Source organism: Triticum urartu, chromosome 2A (assembly GCF_056163025.1).
Source record: "Triticum urartu cultivar PI428250 chromosome 2A, HENAU_Tu73, whole genome shotgun sequence".
NCBI classification, from domain to species: domain Eukaryota; kingdom Viridiplantae; phylum Streptophyta; class Magnoliopsida; order Poales; family Poaceae; genus Triticum; species Triticum urartu.
The window spans coordinates 716,215,030-716,237,752 of record NC_141874.1 but is presented as its reverse complement, the minus strand read 5'-3'; positions in this window follow the sequence as shown (position 1 = coordinate 716,237,752).

Sequence of the window (22,723 nt, the reverse complement as noted above, 5' to 3'; positions counted from 1 at the left end):
GAATAGCAGAAGCAGGTGTAGGTGTCGCAAGCTTACTCAAAACAGAAGGTGAATCAAGTGCAGAGCTAGATGGCAGTTCCTTAGCTCCCCTCGTAGTTGAGGGATAGATCTTGGTTTTTGGATGTCTCAAGTTCTTCATAATGATAAGAAGATATAAATCCCAAGTGACTCAAAGAATAGAGCTATGCTCCCCGGCAACGGCGCCAGAAAATAGTCTTGATAACCCACAAGTATAGGGGATCGCAACAGTTTTCGAGGGTAAAGTATTCAACCCAAATTTATTGATTCGACACAAGGGGAGCCAAAGAATACTCTCAAGTATTAGCAGCTGAGTTGTCAATTCAACCACACCTGGAAACTTAATATCTGCAGCAAAGTGTTTAGTAGCAAAGTAATATGATAGTAGTGGTAACGGTAGCAAAAGGTAACGGTAGTAAAAGTAATGTTTTTGGTGTTTTGTAGTGATGATAGCAATAGCAACGGGAAAGTAAATAAGTGAAGAACAATATATGGAAAGTTCGTAGGCAATGGATCGGTGATGGAGAATTATGCCGGATGCGGTTCATCATGTAACAGTCATAACCTAGGGTGACACAGAACTAGCTCCAGTTCATTGATATAATGTAGGCATGTATTCCGAACATAGTCAAACGTGCTTATGGGAAAGAACTTGCATGACATCTTTTGTCCTACCCTCCCGTGGCAGCGGGGTCCTTACATAAACTAAGGGATATTAAGGCCTCCTTTTAATAGAGTATCGGAACAAAGCATTAACACATAGTGAATACATGAACTCCTCAAACTACAGTCATCACCGGTAAGTATTCTGATTATTGTCACTTCAGGGTTAATGGATCATAACACATAATAGGTGACTATAGACTTGCAAGATAGGATCAAGAACACTTGATGAAAACATAATAGGTTCAGATCTGAAATCATGGCACTCGAGCCCTAGTGACAAGCATTAAGCATAGCAAAGTCATAGCAACATCAATCTCAGAACCTAGTGGACACTAGGGATCAAACCCTAACAAAACTAACTCGATTACATGATAGATCCCATCCAACCCATCACCGTCCAGCAAGCCTACGATGGAATTACTCACGCACGACGGTGAGCATCATCAAATTGGTGATGGAGGATGTTTGATGATGACGATGGTGACGGATTCCCCTCTCCAGAGCCCCGAACGGACTCCAGATCAGCCCTCCCGAGAGGTTTTAGGGCTTGGCGGCGGCTCCGTATCGTAAAACGCAACGAATTCTTCTCTCTGTTTTTTTTCTCCCCGAAACACAATATATAGAGTTGGAGTTGCAGTCGGAGAGGCAACAGGGGGCCCACGAGGTAGGGGGCGCGCCCTAGGGGGGCAAGCGCGCCCCCACCCTCATGGAGAGGTGGTGGGCCCCCTGGTCTTCATCTTTTGTAGGTATTTTTTATATTTTCCAAAAAGTTTCTCCGTGAAGTTTCAGGTCATTCCGAGAACGTTTGTTTCTGCACATAAATAACACCATGGTAATTCTGTTGAAAACAGCATCAGTCCGGGTTAGTTCCATTCAAATCATTCAAGTTAGAGTCTAAAACAAGGGCAAAAGTGTTTGGAAAAGTAGATACGTTGGAGACGTATCATAACTCTTTACGACGAACTCTTTTATCTCCTCCATAACCGAGAAATATTTCCTTAGTCCTCTTAAGGATAATTTTGACCGTTGTCTAGTGATCTACTCCTAGATCACTATAGTACTCCATAGCCAAAATTATGCTAAGGTATACAATAGGTCTGGTACATAGCATAGCATACTTTATAGAACCTATGACTGAGGCATAGGAAATGACTTTTCATTCTCTTTCTATTTTCTGCCATGGCCGAGTTTTGTTTCTTTACTCAACTTCACACCTTGCAACACAGGCAAGAACTCCGTCTTTGACTGATCCATTTTGAACTCCTTCAAAATCTTATCAAGGTATGTACTCATTGAAAAAACTTATCAAGCATCTTGATATATATATATATAGATCTTGATGCTCAATATGTAAGCAGCTTTACCGAGGTCTTTCCTTGAAAAAACTCCTTTCAAACACCCATTTATGCTTTCCGGAAAATTCTACATCGTTTCCGATCAACAATATGTCATTCACAGATACTTATTAGAAAGGCTGTAGTGCTCCCACTCACTTTCTTGTAAATACATGCTTCACCGCAAGTGTGTATAAAACCATATGCTTTGATCACTTTATCAAAGCATATATTCCAACTCCGAGATGCTTGCACCAGCCCATAGATGGATCGATGGAGCTTGCAGACTTTGTTAGCACCTTTAGGATTGACAAAACCTTCTTGTTGCATCATATACAACTCTTCTTTAAGAAATGCATTAAGGAATGCAGTTTTGACATCCATTTGCCAGATTTCATAAAATGTGGCAATTTCTAACATGATTCAGACAGACTTAAGCATTGCTACGAGTGAGAAAATCTCATCTTAGTCAACTTCTTGAACTTGTCGAAAACCTTTTGCGACAATTCGAGCTTTGTATATAGTAATACTACTATCAGTGTCTGTCTTCCTCTTGAAGATCCATTTATTCTCAATGGCTTGCCGATCATTGGGCAAGTCAACCAAAGTCCACACTTTGTTCTCATACATGGATCCCATCTCAGATTTCATGGCCTCAAGCCATTTTACAGAATCTGGGCTCATCATCGCTTCCTCATAGTTCGTAGGTTCGTCATGGTCAAGTAACATGACCTCCAGAACAGGATTATCGTACCACTCTGGTGCGGAACATACTCTCGTTGACCTACGAGGTTCGGTAGTAACTTGATCCGAAGTTTCATGATCATCATCATTAACTTCCTCACTAATTGGTGTAGGCATCACTGGAATTGATTTCTATGATGAACTACACTGCAATTCAGGAGAAGGTACAATTACCTCATCAAGTTATACTTTCCTCCCACTCACTTCTTTCAAGAGAAACTCCTTCTCTAGAAAGGATCCATTTTTAGCAACAAAGATCTTGTCTTTGGATCTGTGATAGAAGGTGTACCCAACAGTTTCTTTTGGGTATCCTATGAAGACGCACTTCTTCGATTTGGGTTTGAGCTTATCAGGCTAAAACTTTTTCACATAAGCATCGCAACCCCAAATTTTAAGAAATGACAGCTTAGGTTTCTTGCTAAACCATAGTTCATATGATGTCATCTCAACGGATTTTTAGAAGGTGCCCTATTTAATGTGAATGCAACTGTCTCTAATGCATAACCCTAAAATGATAGTGGTAAATCGATAAGAGACATCATAGATCGCACCATATCTAATAAAGTACGGTTATGACGTTCGGACACACCATTACACTGTGGTATTCAAGGTGGCGTGAGTTGCAAAACTATTCGACATTGTTTCAACCGAAGGCCAAACTCGTAATTCAAATATTTTGTCTCCGCGATCAGATCGTAGAAACTTTATTTTCTTGTTACGATGATTCTCCACTTCACTCTGAAATTCTTTGAACTTTTCAAACGTTTCAGACTTGTGTTTCATTAAGTAGATATACTCATATCTACTCAAATCATCTGTGAAGGTCAGAAAATAACGATACCCACCGCGAGCCTCAACACTCATCAGACCGCATACATCGGTATGTATTATTTCCAATAAGTCAGTGGCTCGCTCCATTGTTCCGGAGAATAGAGTCTTAGTCATCTTGCCCATGAGGCATGGTTCGCAAGCATCAAATGATTCATAATCAAGTGATTCCAAAAGTCTATCTGCATGGAGTTTCTTCATGCGCTTTACACCAATATGACCTAAACGGCAGTGCCACAAGTATGTTGCACTATCATTATCAACTTTGCATCTTTTGGCATCAATATTATGAATATGTGTATCACTACGATCAGGATTCAATAAATCATTTATATTAAGTGTATGACCATAGAAGGTTTTATTCATGTAAACAGAACAACAATTATTCTTTGACTTAAATAAATAACTGTATTGTAATAAACATGATCCAATCATATTCATGCTCAACGCAAACACCAAATAACATTTATTTTAGGTTCAACACTAATCCCGAAGGTAAAAGGAGTGTGCGATGGTGATCTTATCAACCTTGGAATCATTTCCAACACACATCGTCACCTTGCCCTTAACTAGTCTCTGTTCATTTTGCAACTCCTGTTTCGAGTTACTAATCTTAGCAACTGAACCGGTATCAAATACCCTGGGGTTACTATGAACACTAGTAAAGTACACATCAATAACATGTATATTAATATACTTTTGTTCACTTTGCCATCCTTCTTATCTGCCAAGTATTTGGGGTAGTTCCGCTTCCAGTGACCATTCCCTTTGCAGTAGAAGCACTCAGTTTCAGGCTTAGGCCTAGCTTTGGGCTTCTTCACGGGAGTGGCAACATGCTTTCCATTCTTCTTGAAGTTCCCTTTATTTCCCTTGCCCTTTTACTTGAAACTAGTGGTCTTGTCAACCATCAACACTTGATGCTTTTTGTTGATTTCTACCTTCGCCAATTTCAGCATCGCGAAGAGCTTGGGAATCGTTTTCGTTATCCCTTCCATATTATAGTTCATCATGAAGTTCTAGTAACTTGGTGATAGTGACTAGAGAACTCGGTCAATCACTATCTTATCTGGAAGATTAACTCCCACTTGATTCAAGTGATTGTAGTACTCAGACATTCTGAGCACATGCTCACTAGCTGAGCTATTCTCCTCCATCTTGTAGGCAAAGTACTTGTCAGAGGTCTCATACCTCTCGACTCGGGCATGAGTCTGAAATACATTTCAGCACTTGGAACATCTTATATGCTCCGTGGAGTTCAAAACATTTTTGAAGTCCCGTTTCTAAGCCGTAAAGCATGGCGCACTAAACTATCAAGCAGTCATCATACCAAGCTTGCCAAACTTTCATAACGTCTGCATCTGCTCCTGCAATAGGTCCGTCACCTAGTGGTGCATCAAGGACATAATTCTGATGTGCAGCAATGAGGATAATCCTCAGATCATGGAGCTACTCCGCATCATTCCTACTAACATCTTTCAACATAGTTTTCTCTAGGAACATATCATAAATTAAACAGGGAAGCTATACGCGAGCAATTGATATACAACGTAGATATGCAAATACTATCAGGACTAAGTTCATGATAAATTTAAGTTTAATTAATCATATTACTTAAGAACTCCCACTTATATAGACATCCCTCTAATCATCTAAGTGATCACGTGATCCATGTCAACTAAACCATATCCGATTATCACGTGAGATAGAGTAGTTTTCAATGGTGAACATCACTATGTTGATCATATCTACTATATGATTCACGCTCGACCTTTCGGTCTCAGTGTTCCGAGGCCATATCTGCATATGCTAGGCTCGTCAAGTTTAACCCGAGTATTCCGCATGTGCAAAACTGGCTTGCACCCGTTGTATGTGAACGTAGAGCTTATCACACCTGATCATCACGTGGTGTCTCAGCACGAAGAACTGTCGCAGCGGTGCATACTCAGGGGGAACACTTATACCTTGAAATTTTAGTAAGGGATCATCTCATAATGCTACTGTCGTACTAAGCAAAATAAGATGAATAAAAGATAAACATCACATGCAATCAAAATATGTGACATGATATGGCCATCATCATCTTGTGCCTTTGATCTCCATCTCCAAAGCACCGTTATGATCCATCGTCACCAGCTTGACACCTTGATCTCCATCGAAGCATCGTTGTCGTCATGCCAACTATTGCTTTTTCGACTATCGCTACCGCTTAGTGATAAAGTAAAGCAATTACATGGCGATTGCATTTCATACAATAAAGCGACAACCATATGGCTCCTGCCAGTTGCCGATAACAGTGTTACAAAACATGATCTTCTCATACAACAATTTATATAATCACGTCTTGACCATATCACATCACAACATGCCCTGCAAAAACAAGTTAGACGTCCTCTACTTTTTTGTTGCAAGTTTTACATGGTTGCTATGGGCTTCTAGCAAGAACCGTTCTTACCTACGCATCATAACCACAACATAGTATAGTGATTGCTTTTTGAACTTCAGAAAGAACCCTGTTCATTGAAACCGATTCAACTAAAGTTAGAGAAATAAACACCCACTAGCCACCTGTGTGCGAAGCACGTTGATAGAAACCAATCTCGCATAAACGTACGCGTAATGTCGGTCTGAGCCGCTTCATCCAACAATACAGTTGAATCAAGAATCAACTAGTGACGGCAAGCAATATGTATATACCCACGCCCACAACTCCTTTGTGTTCTACTCATGCATATAACATCTCCGCATAGACCTAGCTCTGATTCCACAGTTGGGGAACGCAGTATTCAAAAAATTTCCTACAATCACGCAAGATCTATCTAGGAGATGCATAGCAAGGAGAGGGGAGAGTGTGTCCACGTACCCTCGTAGACCGAAAGCAGAAGTGTTAAGTTACGTGGTTGATGTAGTCGAACGTCTTCGCGATCCAACCGATCAAGTACCGAACGCACGGCACCTCCGCGATCTACACACGTTAAGCTCAGTGACGTCCCTCGTACTCTTGATCCAGTTGAGGCCGAGGGAGAGTTTCATCAGCACGACGGCGTGATGACGGTGATGATGAAGTTACCGACATAGGGCTTCACCTAAGCACTACAACGATATGACAGAGGTAGAAATCTGTGGAGGGGGGCACCGCACACGGCTAACACAACTGTCAGCTTGTGTGTTCATGGGGTGCCCCCCTCCCCTGTATATAAAGGAGTGTAGGAGGGGAGGGCCGGCCCTCTCTATGGCACACCCCAAGGGGGATTCCTACTCCTAGTAGGAGTAGGTTTCCCCCCTTCCCTAGTTGGAGTAGGAGAAGAAGGAAAAAGGAGAAGGAGAGAAGGAAAGGGGGGACGGCCCCCCTCCCCAATTTGGATTGTGCTTGGGGGCCCACTTGGCCGCCTCCTTCTCTCTCCCACCATGGCCCATTAAGGCCCATTGACTCCCCGGGGGGTTCCGGTAACCCCCCGGTACTCCAGTAATTTGCCCGAACTTATCCGAAACCATTCTGGTGTCCAAACATAGCCTTCTGATATATCAATCTTTATGTCTCGACCATTTCGAGACTCATCGTCATGTCTGTGATCACATCTGGGACTCGGAACTACCTTTGGTACATCAAAACACATAAACTCATAATACCGATCATCATCGAACGTTAAGCGTGCGGACCCTACGGGTTCGAGAACTATGTAGACATGACCGAGCCTCGCTTCCGGTCAATAACCAATAGCGGAACCTAGATGCTCATATTGGTTCCTACATATTCTACGAAGATCTTTATCAGTGAAACCACATAACAACATACGTTGTTCCCTTTTCATCGGTATGTTACTTGCCTGAGATTCAATCGTCGGTATCTCAATACCTAGTTCAATCTCGTTACCAGCAAGTCTCTTTACTCATTCCGTAATGCAACATCCCGCAACTAACTCATTAGTCACTTTGCTTTCAAGGCTTATAGTGATGTGCATTACCGAGAGGGCCCAGAGATACCTCTTCGATACACGGAGTGACAAATCCTAATCTCAATCTATGCCAACTCAACAAACACCATTGGAGACACCTATAGAGCATCTTTATAGTCACCCAGTTACGTTGTGACGTTTGATAGCACACTAAGTGTTCCTCCGGTATTCGGGAGTTGCATAATCTCATAGTCATAGGAACATGTATAAGTCATGAAGAAAGCAATAGCAATAAACTAAACGATCATAGTGCTAAGCTAATGGATGGGTCTAGTCCATCACATCATTCTCTAATGATGTGATCCCGTTCATCAAATGGCAACTCATGTCCATGGCTAGGAAACTTAACCATCTTTGATTAACGAGCTAGTCAAGTAGAGGCATACTAGGGACACTCTGTTTGTCTATGTATTCACACATCTACTAAGTTTCCGGTTAATACAATTCTAGCATGAATAACAAACATTTATCATGATATAAGGAAATATAAATAACAACTTTATTATTGCCTCTAGGGCATATTTCCTTCAACCCTACTGAGGGAGTCCTAGATTAGGGGGTGTTCGGATAGCCGGACTATAACCTTTGGCCGGACTCCTGGACTATGAAGATACAAGATTGAAGACTTCATCCCGTGTCCGGATGGGACTTTCCTTGGCGTGGAAGGCAAGCTTGGCAATATGGATATGTAGATCTCCTCCCATTGTAACCGACTCTGTGTAACCCTAGCCCTCTCCGGTGTCTATATAAACCGGAGGGTTTTAGTCCGTAGGACAACATACAATCATACCATAGGCTAGCTTCTAGGGTTTAGCCTCCCTGATCTCGTGGTAGATCTACTCTTTTACTACCCATATCCTCAATATTAATCAAGCAGGACGTAGGGTTTTACCTCCATCAAGAGGGCCCGAACCTGGGTAAAACATTGTGTCCCCTGCCTGCTATTACCATCTGGCCTAGACGCACAGTTCGAGACCCCCTACCCGAGATCCGCCGGTTTTGACACCGACATTGGTGCTTTCATTGAGAGTTCCTCTATGTCGTCGCCGTTAGGCTTGATGGCTCCTATTATCATCGATAGCGATGCGGTCCAGGGTGAGACTTTTCTCCCCGGACAGATCTTCGTGTTCGGCGGCTTTGCACTACGGGCCAATTAGCTTGGCCATCTGGAGTAGATTGAAAGTTACGCCCCTGGCCACCAGGTCAGGTTTGGAAGCTTAAACTACACGGCCGATATCCGTGGAGATTTGATCTTCGACGGATTCGAGCCTCTGCCTTGTGCGCCACGCGGTCACGATGAGCATGACCTAGCTCTTCGATCGGACAGTGTTAAGGAGATCGCACCGGCAGCCGCTCCGACCCTCAATCCGGAGCCAGTTGCGCCTTCCGCGGACGGGTGGATGGACCCCGCCACGGAGGTCTTACCCTCAGCGGCGATCGAGCCGAACATCGACCTTGCCTTGCACGAGAGCCGTGTTGTTAAACTGCTGGATCCTTCTCCGGCCACGGACTCCGAACCGCCCGCGCCCGTTCCTATCGAATCCGATTGGGCGCCGATCATGGAGTTTACCTCCGCGGATATTTTTCAGCCCTCGCCCTTTGGCTACATATTGAACTCATTAAGGTCTCTCTCCTTGTCAGGAGGATCTTGGCCGAACTATGTCCGGCAGGACCGGGATGCGGACGACGAAGAAATTCGAGGCCCACCCACCACCCACTTAGTAGCCACTGTCGATGACTCAACCGAAATGCTTGACTTTGACTCCGAAGACATTGACGGTATGGACGACGATGCGGGAGGCGAAGAGGAACCACCGCCCACAGGGCACTGGACGTCCACCTCATCACATGACGTATACATGGTGGACACACCAAAAGAAGACGACGACGAGGAACGGAAGGACGCAACGAAGGCTTGTCCCCTCGAGAAGCAGTCAAAGCGGCGGCGTAAGAGCTGCCCCAAATCCCGCCTCGGCAGAAATAACAATCATACAAACCCAGCGTTGGAACAGGGCGAACCACTGCCGGACCACGGCAATACGGAGAATCAAACCTAACAAACCAATTCTGTCAAGGATAATAGTCCGGAGGACATAACACCGGACAGACGCCCAGAGCAACAAAATGCCCATCAAAGGCTTGTTGCCACCGCTAGGAGTCTAAAAAAGCAGAAGCAAAGGCTCAAGGCTACGCAGGACACACTCCAAATCAGATGGAGCAAAGTACTCAACACAGCAGCGAAGTATGGCGGTAATCGCCCCACCAAGAGCTACCCGAACGGAAGCTGCTACCTGAATTCGATGAGGAGGCCTTAGACCCCCCGCAACCAAAAATTAAAACGGCCACCTGGCCAGATAGACGACCTCACAACCAACATAGAGCGGCAAGCAATGCCGCACATAAGCCAATACGCGATCCACGCGAGGGCTCACATCAAAAGGACGGCACAACTAGATCCATCTATGGACCACGCAAGCGCGCCCCAACATACGATGCAACAAACCAAACATTTGAACACCACGGCACGCCAGATACAGGGGCGCCGCACCCCCCCTATGTTTCACCAATGAGGTGCTGGACCATGAATTTCCAGAGGGATTCAAACCCGTAAACATAGAGGCATACGACGGAACAACAGACCCTGGGGTCTGGATTGAGGACTATATCCTCCACATCCATATGGCTCGAGGAGACGATCTCCACGCCATTAAATACTTACCCCTCAAACTCAAAGGGCCAGCTCGGCACTGGCTTAAAAGCCTCCCCGAAAACTCCATTGGAAGCTGGGAAGAGCTCGAAGACGCTTTTCGGGCAAATTTTCAAGGGACTTATGTCCGACCCCCGGATGCGGACGATTTGAGTCATATAACTCAACAGCCCGGAGAGTCAGCCCGAAAGCTTTGGAACATGTTTCTTACTAAGAAGAACCAAATAGTTGACTGTCCGGACGCCGAAGCCTTGGCAGCTTTTAAGCATAGCATCCGCGACGAATGGCTTGACAGACACCTCGGCCAAGAAAAGCCAAAAACAATGGCAGCATTAACAAGCCTCATGACCCGCTTTTGCGCGGGTGAAGATAGCTGGCTAGCCAGATGCAACACCAGCGACCCAAGCACATCCGAAGTTAGAGATGAAAACGGGAAATCACGACGCAGCAAAAATAATAAGTGTCGAAATAAAGAAGACAACCCGAAGAGCACGGCGGTAAACGCCGGATTCAGAAGCTCTCAGCCAGGTCAGCAAAAGCCGCCCTCTAAAGGCGCCAGAGATGAACTGTCCAGCCTGAACAAAATTCTGGACCAAGTATGTCAGATCCATAGCACCCCTGGTAAACCCGCTAATCATACCCACAGAGAATGTTGGGTCTTCAAGCAGTCCGGCAAGCTCAACACCGTAAACAAGGGGGAGGATACACCAAGCGAAGATGAGGATGAGCCTCTCAAGCAAGACACTGGGGAACAAAAGAAGTTTCCATCAGAAGTCAAAACAGTCAACGTATTACACGTGATCAAGGGAAGCAAAGCGGCCCTCCCAGATAAATATGCCCAAGGGCCTATCACCGCAAAACCCTGCCACTGGTCGTCTCAACTGGTCACTTTCAACCATCGTGATTACTCAGCAAGTATCCGGCGGGCAGGATGGGCTCCCCTGGTATTAGACCCAATAATTGACGGATACCACTTTACATGAGTCCTGATGGACGGTGGCAGCAGTTTAAACCTGATATACCAGGATACAATCCGCGAAATGGGGATAGACCCAACGAAAATTTGCCATAGCAACACTACCTTTAAAGGAGTAATGCCAGGCCCAGGGGCTCATTGCACGGGCTCCCTGCTACTAAAGGTTATATTCGGCTTCCCCGATAACTCCCGTAGCGAACATTTAACCTTCCACATTGCTCCATTCCAATGCGGTTATCAAGCACTACTTGGACGCGAAGATTTTGCTCGCTTTAATGCAATACCGCATTACGCTTCCCCCATGCTCAAGATGCCCGGTCCACGTGGCATCATTATAGTGAACGAAAATATTAAGCGATCTTTGCACACCGAAGAGAATGTGACTGCCTTGGCAGCCGCACACTAAAAACGGCCTCACCAACTAAAGCATTTGATAGGTCGTCAAGACCACAGACGCGGTTAAAAAAGTCCGGCGCTGCTATATGTAATTTGTACCGGATTGATGACCACACCCCTATTACAAATACAAGGGGCTCAACGCGCGCAGACAAGTGGCAATTTCTACTCATTTTTAGTTATACATGGTTTCTTTAAAAACTATCTTTTTGCACGATAACTTTTTCACCTAAGTTCCTCTCTTTTATAGATGATCATCATGCTACACCCGTCCAGGATACGGCACAACGGAGACACAGGCGTAGACGTGCAGCAGGGACCCGCTCCAAGGATTCTTTTTAGATTAAGACCCTGCGTAAACCTTTTTTACTGTCTCTTGTTGATACACATCCCTTGAATTCTCAGTACAATTGAGAAGGATGCTGACGTCTTGGCATGTGGCCACGTCAGAATAATGCACGTACCTGTACACAAGGGGCTTCTTACAAAGGGCACTATTTAGGCCCGGTTTATACCATAAAGACCGAATACCTTAGGGAGTGTTCGGCGTCGCGAGTTTGGCCTTATATGCATCAGCTCCGAATCATTGTGTTTGGTCAAATGTTGGGTTTGCCCGGCTCCTGTGGTTTGGTGCCTTACGTTCCGCTTTATCGGCTAAGGCAACACCAGGAGAACTACTGCGATTGTGCCCTGGTTCATCCGGACGAGCACCTCAGTAGAGAAAGCCGAAAGCTGACTGTCATGATATAGCATGAGACTGGTCAACCACTCGATGACCTATCGAAATGTTAGAATTCCTCCGCCTTAACAAAGGGCCGTTTTCCGGCCAGGCATGTACGCACCCCGAGATCAGGAGAGTGCGGAGCCACCATGGGCTATCTAGTAGCCCAACTGTCAAACTCCTATGGCTAAGTGAAAGTGTTAAAGCACTATAGTCCAGTTGCCTCGTTCGCTGCGCTATCACCTCCTTAATAGGACCAAAACGTTGGGTTAAGTGTGAACACGTGTTTTTTGCAAGCACATCCGCATTATATGCATGGGGGTTGAAGCCGACGACTGCAATCTTTCAGGTTATATACATATATACACAAACGGCCGCACTGGAGGCATCACATTACTTTCCGACAAAAGTATAAATACAGCCTTACTATATTTCATAAAAACACTGTGTTTACAATGGGAATACATGTCATTCAAACATAATATTCTTCGAGCACTGGGACTCTATCAAACGAGCACCCTCAAGAACCTCTTCAAAATAGTGCTCGGCAACTACTCGGCCTATGGCCGAACCTTGTGCCGCAACAATGGTAGCATCCATCTCCGCCCAGTATGCCTTGACACGGGCAAAGGCCATCTGCGAGCCTTCTATGCACGCCGACCTCTTCATCGCGTTGATGCGCGGCACCGCACCAAGGAACTGCTGCACTAAGCTGAAATAGCTGTTCGGCTTCGGCTTCTCCGGCCACAAATGATCTACAACAGACCTCATGGCGAGTCCGGACAGCCTATTAAGTTCGGCCCATTCGGCTAACTGATCAGTCAAGGGAAGCAGACGCTCTGGAACGTCGAATTGCGACCAGAATAGCTTGTCCACTTCACGATCTGATTGATCTTGGAAGTATTCAACCGCATCGATATCGCTTGCCGCTAAGTCCATATATGCGTCTGCCGAACTCCACAGCCGATCCAGAGGGGCATATCGCGGATCTCCGAACCTCCTCCGCAGCAGAAAGGGCTTCCCAGCCGCAATATCCCTGGCTTCGCGCAGCTCCTCCTTCTTCGCCCTCATAGCAGAGCGACTGTCTTTGGTCGCCATAGTGGCCTTCTCAAGGTCCGCGGCCTTCACTCGGTTCTCTTCTTCAAGGAACTGGCAATGGTCGGCAGTGCCTTTTAATTCTATGGCCATCTTGGCCATCTTTTCTTTGCTTTCGCAATGGGAGGCCTTCTCGGCTCTTAACTCTTCGGCCGCCTTCAAAATAGCCGCATTACTAACCCTCGCTTGTTCCTTGGCTCAGGCGAGTTCCGCCCGAAGGGTCTCCACGGTGGCAGCTCCGTCTGCAGTCACAACATATTAAAGATACTGGCATCACGCTGCTCTTATTGTGTGACATTGACCAGAAAACATTACTTACCCTGTGATTCTTCAAGCCGCTTGTTAACAAGCTCGATGTCGGCGTTTGCCGCATCCAGTTGCCATTTTAATTCGGCAAACTCACTAGTCCGGCTAGGCACCGGAGCTTCCACCACCTGCACATAAAGGCAGTCTAGTTATTGCCTGGGACTATGATCCTTTGTTCGCCGCCGTTCTCGATGACAACCAGAGTCTCAGGGGCTACTATCTACACAGGGCACACCTAACATGTGCGGTACTATCACATATTATTTCACGTACCTCAAAGCCTGCCAGTAGACTCATAAAGGCTTCGTGTAATCCACTTTCGGCGGATGAAATTCTTTCCATCACCGTACCCATCACCGTACGGTGTTCTTCTGAGATGGCCGCTCGCCCCAACAGCTCCCTCGGAACGTCCGACCGCACACTAGACGATGGACTCTTTTGTTTGCTCTCTTCGAGAGCCGGACGCTGGGGACTTCGTGGTTCTATGGGATTATCTTCTGGCCTCACCGGATCCGGAGAGGCCCTCCGTGACGACACTTCGGGGTCGCCCGCTTCTCGAGCGGAGGAGTCCGGGGGGGGGGGGGCGTTTCGCTCTCCATCATCTCCGGAAGAAGATCCCCCGAAGACGAGCTCAGCTGAGAAGGGCTAAGACCCGAACTGCAAGATATATACAGCGGTTATTTTCTTAGAAGAAAGTTAGTATACCTTCACTATTAAAGTATTTTTTGGATCACTTACGACTCGTTGGAGGGCTGATCCCCCCGCGGACTTTGTGCAGCAAGAGCACCCCCCGAGGCAGGACCCTCTGTTGGGGACTTCTCCCGTTTGGAGGCCTCGGCTTTCGGATCCTCGGAAGCAGTCCTCTTCCTTCCCCGATTATCCTCCTTTATGGAGGCGCTCATTCCCTCGGTTGGAACTGGGAGCGATGGGGGCCCGCTTCCGCCCATGTTGTTCCCCCTGTATATTCCTTCGAGGGCTCCGGGCAAGGTGCGAGCTCGAGCATCTTTTCTAATACCGGATTTTCCAAACCCTCAGGAAGGGGGGCCGAACACCGAATCATCTTCGCCTTTGTTAGCCAGTCCTAGTCAAAGAGCGATCTCTCAGAAATAACTCCATGATGAATAAAATACGGTGTGTTCGGCTAGAGGATTACTTACTTGTTCGGCGGTGCGGTTACTGCTCAGGCCCACGTCCTCGGTAGTATCCGGACACTCTATTTGAGGTCCGAAGAATGACTTGTACATCTCCTCGTGCGTCAGGCCGAGGAAAGTTTGAATGGCACGCGGTCCTTCTGGGTTGAACTCCCACAAGCGAAGGGGCCGGCATTTGCAGGGCTGGACTCGACGAACCAGCATAACATGCAATACCACAACCAAATTGAAATCTCCCTCGAAGAGATCTTGAATGCGGCTTTGCAGTATAGGCATGTCCTTGGCTGGACCCCAGCTCAGCCCTCTGCTAATCCATGACATCCGTTGTGGTGGGGGGCCGAGCGGAAAGCGGGGGCAGCCGCCCACTTGGCACTTCTGGGAGCCGTGATGTAAAACCACTCCCGTTTCCATAATCCGGACACCTCTGGAAAGGAACCTTTCGGCCACGGAGCTCCTGCCATCTTGCTTATTGACGCGCCTCCGCACGCTGCATGTTGCCCCTCGATCATCCTCGGCTTCACTTCAAAGGTCTTGAGCCACATGCCGAAGTGAGGGGTAATGCGGAGGAAGGCCTCACACACGACAATAAATGTCGATATGTGGAGAAGGGAGTCCGGAGCTAGATCGTGGAAATCTAGCCCGTAATAGAACATCAAACCCCTGACGAAGGGATCCAGAGTGAGGCCTAGGCCTCGGAGGAAGTGGGAGATGAACACGACGTTCTCGTTGGGTTCGGGAGTGGGGACGACCTGCCCTCGAGCAGGCAGCCGATGTGAAACCTCGGCGGTCAGGTATCTGGCCTCCCTCAACTTCTTGAAATCCTCTTCCGTGACGGAGGAGGGAATCCATCGGACTTGAAGGCTGGATCCGAACATGATTGAAGATCCGGAGCACCTGACCTGGGCTTTGGGTGTTAGAACTTGAGGGCGGGGAGGGGTTCGATTGAGCACGAGAGGGAAAAAGCGAAAACCTTGTCCCTTTATAAAGAGGGTGAATATCAAGCGTCCTCTCCGTAGCCGTTTGGGACTTGCCTATAATCTAGGAGTCCTAGACACGGTTGGGTTACCCACGACCCCATTAATGAGAATCCTGTAATTGGGGGAACACGATCTTTGCTTTGACAAGACGTGTCAAGAAACCGCCTCGCGTTATGTGTGGAGCTGGTTGAAGAAAAACGGTTCGAATAAGCACCGGGCCATGGCATAATGTCATGTTGCCAAAACGTGTCAGCAGATTAATATTTGTGTAAATATTATTCTCTCTACAGTGGTATGTGGAACTTATTTTGCAGAGCCGGACACTATCCTTGTGTTCAAAATCTTCTATGAAGTATTCGGAGGAGGAACCCGCCCTGCAATGCCGAAGACAATCTGCGCGCCGGACTTGTCGTCATTGAAGCCTGGTTCAGGGGCTACTGAGGGAGTCCTGGATTAGGGGGTGTCCGGATAGCCGGACTATAACCTTTGGCCGGACTCTTGGACTATGAAGATACAAGATTGAAGACTTCGTCCCGTGTCCGGATGGGACTTTCCTTGGTGTGGAAGTCAAGCTTGGCAATATGGATATGTAGATCTCCTCCCATTGTAACCGACTCTGTGTAACCCTAGCCCTCTCCAGTGTCTATATAAACCGGAGGGTTTTAGTCCGTAGGACAACATACAATCATACCATAGGCTAGCTTCTAGGGTTTAGCCTCCCTGATCTCGTGGTAGATCTACTCTTGTACTACCCATATCCTCAATATTAATCAAGCAGGACGTAGGGTTTTACCTCCATCAGGAGGGCCCGAACCTGGGTAAAAAATTGTGTCCCCTGCCTCCTGCTACCATCTGGCCTAGACGCACAGTTCGGGACCCCCTACCCGAGATCCGTCGGTTTTGACACCGACACCTACCCAAAACAACAGTCATAGATGAGACTTTGTATCCACATGCAATTGGTATCCACACTACAAAATGTATTGGTAGGGCATAGGTATGGAATTGTGCCCATGAAAAACCTAATGGATGCCGAAAAAGTTTAAAATAAATACAAATCCTATTACATGTGGGGTTGAGGAACTTACAATATCTACATATTGCAAAACCCTAGTGTCTAACCCCCCCTCTCTTTCTCTCTCTCTCTCTCTCGCTCTCTCTCTCTCGGCTCATCGCCTCCCACCCTCTTCACATCTCATGATCCCAGCCACATCTAGGCTCCACAACTTCAACTCTCCATTGTGTGCATCCCATGTCGCCACCTACGGGACACCAAGCTAGTAGTCAATCCTTTGCTTGGACATGGTAACAATTGGCAGATAGGAAGAAGACCATATATGTACCTTGTCATTGATTAAGCTTATACAACAACTTCGTATTGATTGGGTGCCGTTTTGTTTTCAAAACTATTTGAAAGCCATGCATGTTGTTGCCAATATCTAATTGTTAAAAGATAAGAAGTTATGCAAAAAATGTATGTCCATTGGTGATCATTAGAAATGGCACACCTTTGATGCCAAGTACAGAGCCATCATAAGTTGCCAACTAACTATTTTAACCTACTATAACTTTCTATTGGTATGGCTGCCTTATTGTGGATAGAAGGAGGATATGGCAGACGACCATAAAATAAATCAACTAAGAGCATGCAGATGCTACTTTTCGATAGAAAATTTCATGTTCCTCGTGATTATTACAAGTATTGCTATTTTAATACCAAGAACAAAGATGACACATGTCACAGAGTACTTAGTGCCATGATAGGACGTCTAATATACATCCATGGCCCTAAAAACAATCGCATTTACCAATTATTTAGTAACAATCTCCTAAGAAAACTTATATATCCAGATTTTCCTATTTGTGCATATCTAATTATGCACTAGAAACTCTTTCAAGATATTTGGTAGACCATATGACTTAGATGTCGCTGTCGGTGTCAAAACCGGCGGATCTCGGGTAGGGGGTCCCGAAGTGTGAGTCTAGGATCGATGGTAATAGGAGACGGGGGACACAATGTTTACCCAGGTTTGGGCCCTCTCTATGGAGGTAATACCCTATTTCCTGCTTGATTGATCTTGATGAATATGAGTATTACAAGAGTTGATCTACCACGAGATCGTAATGGATAAACCCTAAAAGTCTAACCTGGCTAGGATTATGAGGATGTAACACAAGTACCACACATGACTGTAGGGAATATAATATTTCACGAGTCCCATCCGCTGACAACTTTTTACAAGATGACATCACGTCTGTCCGGTCGTTATTTTGAACCGTTTCCCGTTCCACGTTTTGAGGCGTGGTTTTTATTGGCACGTTCCGTCGAAGCAGAGATCGTGTCCCCTTATTGCGGGACCCTCATTAATACGAGCGTGGGTAACCCAACCATTCCACTGGGAAGATTCCTTGGGAATAGGCGGGTTTTTAGGCTTTAGGAGGAGGCGTTCAATACCCGTCCTTTTACGCCAAGCCTCTCCTTAACCTTTCCAACCTCGAGTTTCTAGCACCCAAGGTTCGACTTCGTTGCTTCAAGCTTCCCCATCGTGTCCAGACCCAGCCCTCAAGGTCGATGGGTGGCTTCCTCCGTCACAGAGGAGGATATTGCAAAGCTTCGGGCGGCCAGATACCTGACCGCGGAGATCCACCACAGGCTCCCTGCTCAAGGACAGGTTACTCCGACCCCTAGATCTGGCGAGAGGGTAGTATTTATCTCTCACTTCCTCTGACGGCTAGGGTTCGCTCTCCACCCCTTTGTCCGTGGGCTAATGTTTTATTACTGACTAGATTTTCATGATCTAGCTCCGGATTCTTTCCTTCACGTCTCTACGTTTATTGTCACGTGCGAGGCCTTCCTTTGAATCCCCCCACACTTGGGCTTATGGATCAAGACCTTTGGTGTGAAGCCAAAGGTAGTCGACGGGGAACAAGTGGAGTGCGGCGGTGCTGTAGTAAGCCAGCTTACCAACACTCCCTGGCCAAAAGGCTCTTTCACCGAAGCTTCCAATCAATGGCATCGAGAGTGGTTTTATGTTACGGAACCCCGTAGCACCAAGTGGGAAGCTACACATGTGTTCCGTTCCAGCCCTCCATTACATCTTGCATCATGGGTCAATAAGGGGCTGGACTGGGGATCAGTTGATGAAGTGCGGACTCTACAGAGCCGCATCCGAACCCTTCTTGTAACACCCACAATGCGGCTATATCTCCCACGTGTTGGGTGATACGTCTCTGTCGTATCTACTTTTCCAAGCACTTGTCTATTCGAATAGCCGTGTCCCTCAGTAAAAAGACGACCCGGAGTTGTACCTTGACCTTATGACAACTAGAACTGGATACTTAATAAAACACACCCTTCCAAGTGCCAGATACAACCCGGTGATCGCTCTCTCACGGGGCGACGAGGGGAGGATCGCCGGGTAGGATTATGCTATGCAGTGATACTTGGTTAACTTACCATCTACTCTCTTCTTCAAGATGGAGGCAGACAGAAGCGTAGTCTTCAATAGGACAAGCTATCCTCCTCTTATTCCGGCATTCTGCAGTTTAGTCCACATATACTACCCCTTTCATTGATACCAATGCATATGTAGTGTAGCTCCTTGCTTGCGAGTACTTTGGATGAGTACTCACTGTTGCTTTGCTCCCCCTTTTTCCCCTTTCTATACCCGGTTGTTGCGACCAGACGTTGGAGTCCAGGAGCCAGACGCCACCGTCGACGACGACTCCTACTACACTGGAGGTGCCTACTACTACGTGCAGGCCGCTGACGACGACCAGGAGTAGTTTAGGAGGATCCCAGGCAGGAGGGCTGCGCCTCTTTCGATATGTATCCCAGTTTGTGCTAGCCATCTTATGGCAACTTGTTTAACTTATGTATGTACTGAGATATTGTTGCTTCCGCTGACTCTTGTGTATTCGAGCTATGTATTCGAGCCTTCGAGGCCCCTGGCTTGTAATATAAAGCTTGTTTTATTTTAATTTGTGTCTAGAGTTTTGTTGTGATATCTTCCCGTGAGTCCTTGATCTTGATCATACACATTTGCGTGTATGATTAGTGTACGGCCAAATCGGGGGCGTCACACACAGGTAAACTTCGCAAGGAAATAATGGATCTTAAGCAGCAAAATAATAAGCTCGAGGAGGAGAATCACATCCCGAGGGGCATCATCGCCAAGAATATCACATCATCACCTCCGAAGAAAGAGATCTAAATACATGGGTATGGGCACTCCCCTTGGCAACTGCCAAGCTTGGGGGAGGTGCCCCGGTATCGTATCACCATCACACCTTTACCTTTATCGTTTTCCTTAGTTCGGTCCTTTTGATTATATCTTGATGTAGTAGAATAAAGTTTTAGTATGATCTAGCTTTGAGTTTTGCTTTATGTTCCCTCTATGTAATCGAGTCCGTGAGTTATATATAATAAAGAGTAGTTTTGAGTTGAGGGATTTACTTTCTTGCTATGATCTTGAGGGAATTAAAATTAATGAAATAATAAAAAGAAATAAAAATATCATATATTGATTTTATGAAGAGTAATGACTTCGCATATAAAGAGTATGATGAATAAAAGTTGTTGAGAGTTGACAAACATAGTTTTGGTCATTGTTGCAATTAATAGGAAGTAATAAAGAAAGAGAGGCTTCACAGATAAATACACTATCTTGGACATCTTTTGTAATTATGAGCACTCATTAAAATATAACATTCTAAAAGGTTGATGTTGGACAAGGAAGACAACATAATGAGTTATGTTTGCTTATATCCGAATAGAAGATATATTGTCATGGATCCTCCAACATGTTGAGCTTGCCTTTCCCTCTCATGCTAGCCAAATTCTTTGCAACAAGTAGAGATACTACTTGTGCTTCCAAACATCCCTTAAACCAGTTTGGCCATGAGAGTCCACCATACCTACCTATGGATTGAGTAAGATCCTTCAAGTTGTCATCAGTGCAAGCAATAAAAATTGCTCTCTAAATATGTATGATCTATTAGTGTGAAGAAAATAAGCTTTATACGACCTTGTGATATGGAGGAAATAAAAGCGACGGACTGCATAATAAAGTTCTTTATCATAAGCGGCAATTTAAAGTGACATTCTTTTGCATTAAGATTTTGTGCATCCAACCATAAAAGCGCATGACAACCTCTGCTTCCCTCTACGAAGGGCCTATCTTTTACTTTTATCTTCTACCCTTATACAAGAGTCATGGTGACCATCACCTTTCCTTTTTACACTTTTTCCTTTGGCAAGCACTATGTGTTGGAGAGATCCGGGTATATATATCCACTCGGATGTAGGTTATCATGAAGTATTATTGTTGACATTACCCTTGAGGTAAAAGGTTGGGAGGCGAAACTAAAAGCCCCAATCTTTCTCTGTGTTCGATTGAAACTTTAAACCCATAAGTATCACATGAGTGTTAGCAATTGTGAAAGATTAAATGATAGTTGAGTATGTGGACTTGCTGAAAAGCTCTTATATTGACTCTTTCTGATGTTATGATAAATTGCAATTGCTTCAATGACAGAGATCACAGTTTGTTAGTTTTCAATGAAGTTTCTGATTCATGCTTTACCTTCTGAATGAATTATTACTCTAACATAAGAAATTATATGGCAATATATGTTGCTGTCTTAAAGATAATCATGATGCCCTCATGTTCGTATTTTATTTTATCGACACCTCTATCTCTAAACATGTGGACATATTTTTCAATTTCGGCTTTCGCTTGACGACAAGCAGGGTCTAAGCTTGGGGGAGTTGATACGTCCATTTTGCATCATGCTTTTATATTGATACTTATTGCATTATGGGCTGTTATTACACATTATATCACAATACTTATGCCTTTCCTCTCTTATTTTATAAGGCTTATATGAAGAGGGAGAATCCGACAGCTGGAATTCTGGACTGGAAAAGCAGCAAATATTATAGGCCTATTATGCACAACTCCAAAAGTCCTGAAACTTCACAGAAAATATTTTTGGAATATATAAAAAATATTGGGCGAAGAAAGCACCAGAGGGGGCCACTTGCCATCCACAAGGGTGGAGGGCGCGCCCTACCCCCTAGGGCACCCTCCGGTCTTGTGGGCCACCTGGCAGGCCCCCGACGCCCATCTTCTGCTATATGATGTGTTTTGACCTAGAAAAAATCAAAAGGAAGCTTTCGGGACGAAGCACCGCCGTCTCGAGGCGGAACTTGGGCAGAACCAATCTAGGGCTCCAACGGAGCTGTTCTGCTGGGGAAACTTCCCTCCCGGAGGGGGAAATCAAAGCCATCGTCATCACCAACGATCCTTTCCTCGAGAGGGGGTCAATCTCCATCAGCATCTTCACCAGCACCATCTATTCTTAAACTCTAGTTCATCTCTTGTATCTGATCTTTGTCTCAAAACCTTAGATTGGTACCTGCGGGTTGGTAGTAGTGTTGATTACTCCTTGTAGTTGAAGCTAGTTGGTTTATTCGGTGGAAGATCATATGTTGAGATCCTTAATGATAATTAATACTTCTCTGATTATGAACATGAATATGCTTTGTGAGTAGTTACATTTGTTTCTGAGGACATGGGAGAAGTCTTGTTATAAGTAATCATGTGAATTTGGTATTCGTTCGATATTTTGAGAGATGTATGTTGTCTCCTCTAGTGATGTTATGTGAATGTCGACTACATGACACTTCACTATTATTTGGGCCTAGGGGAAGGCATTGTGAAGTAATAGGTAGATGATGGGTTGCTAGAGTGACAGAAGCTTAAACCCTAGTTTATGCGTTGCTTCGTAAGGGGCTGATTTGGATCCATATGTTTCATGCTATGGTTAAATTTATCTTAATTCTTATT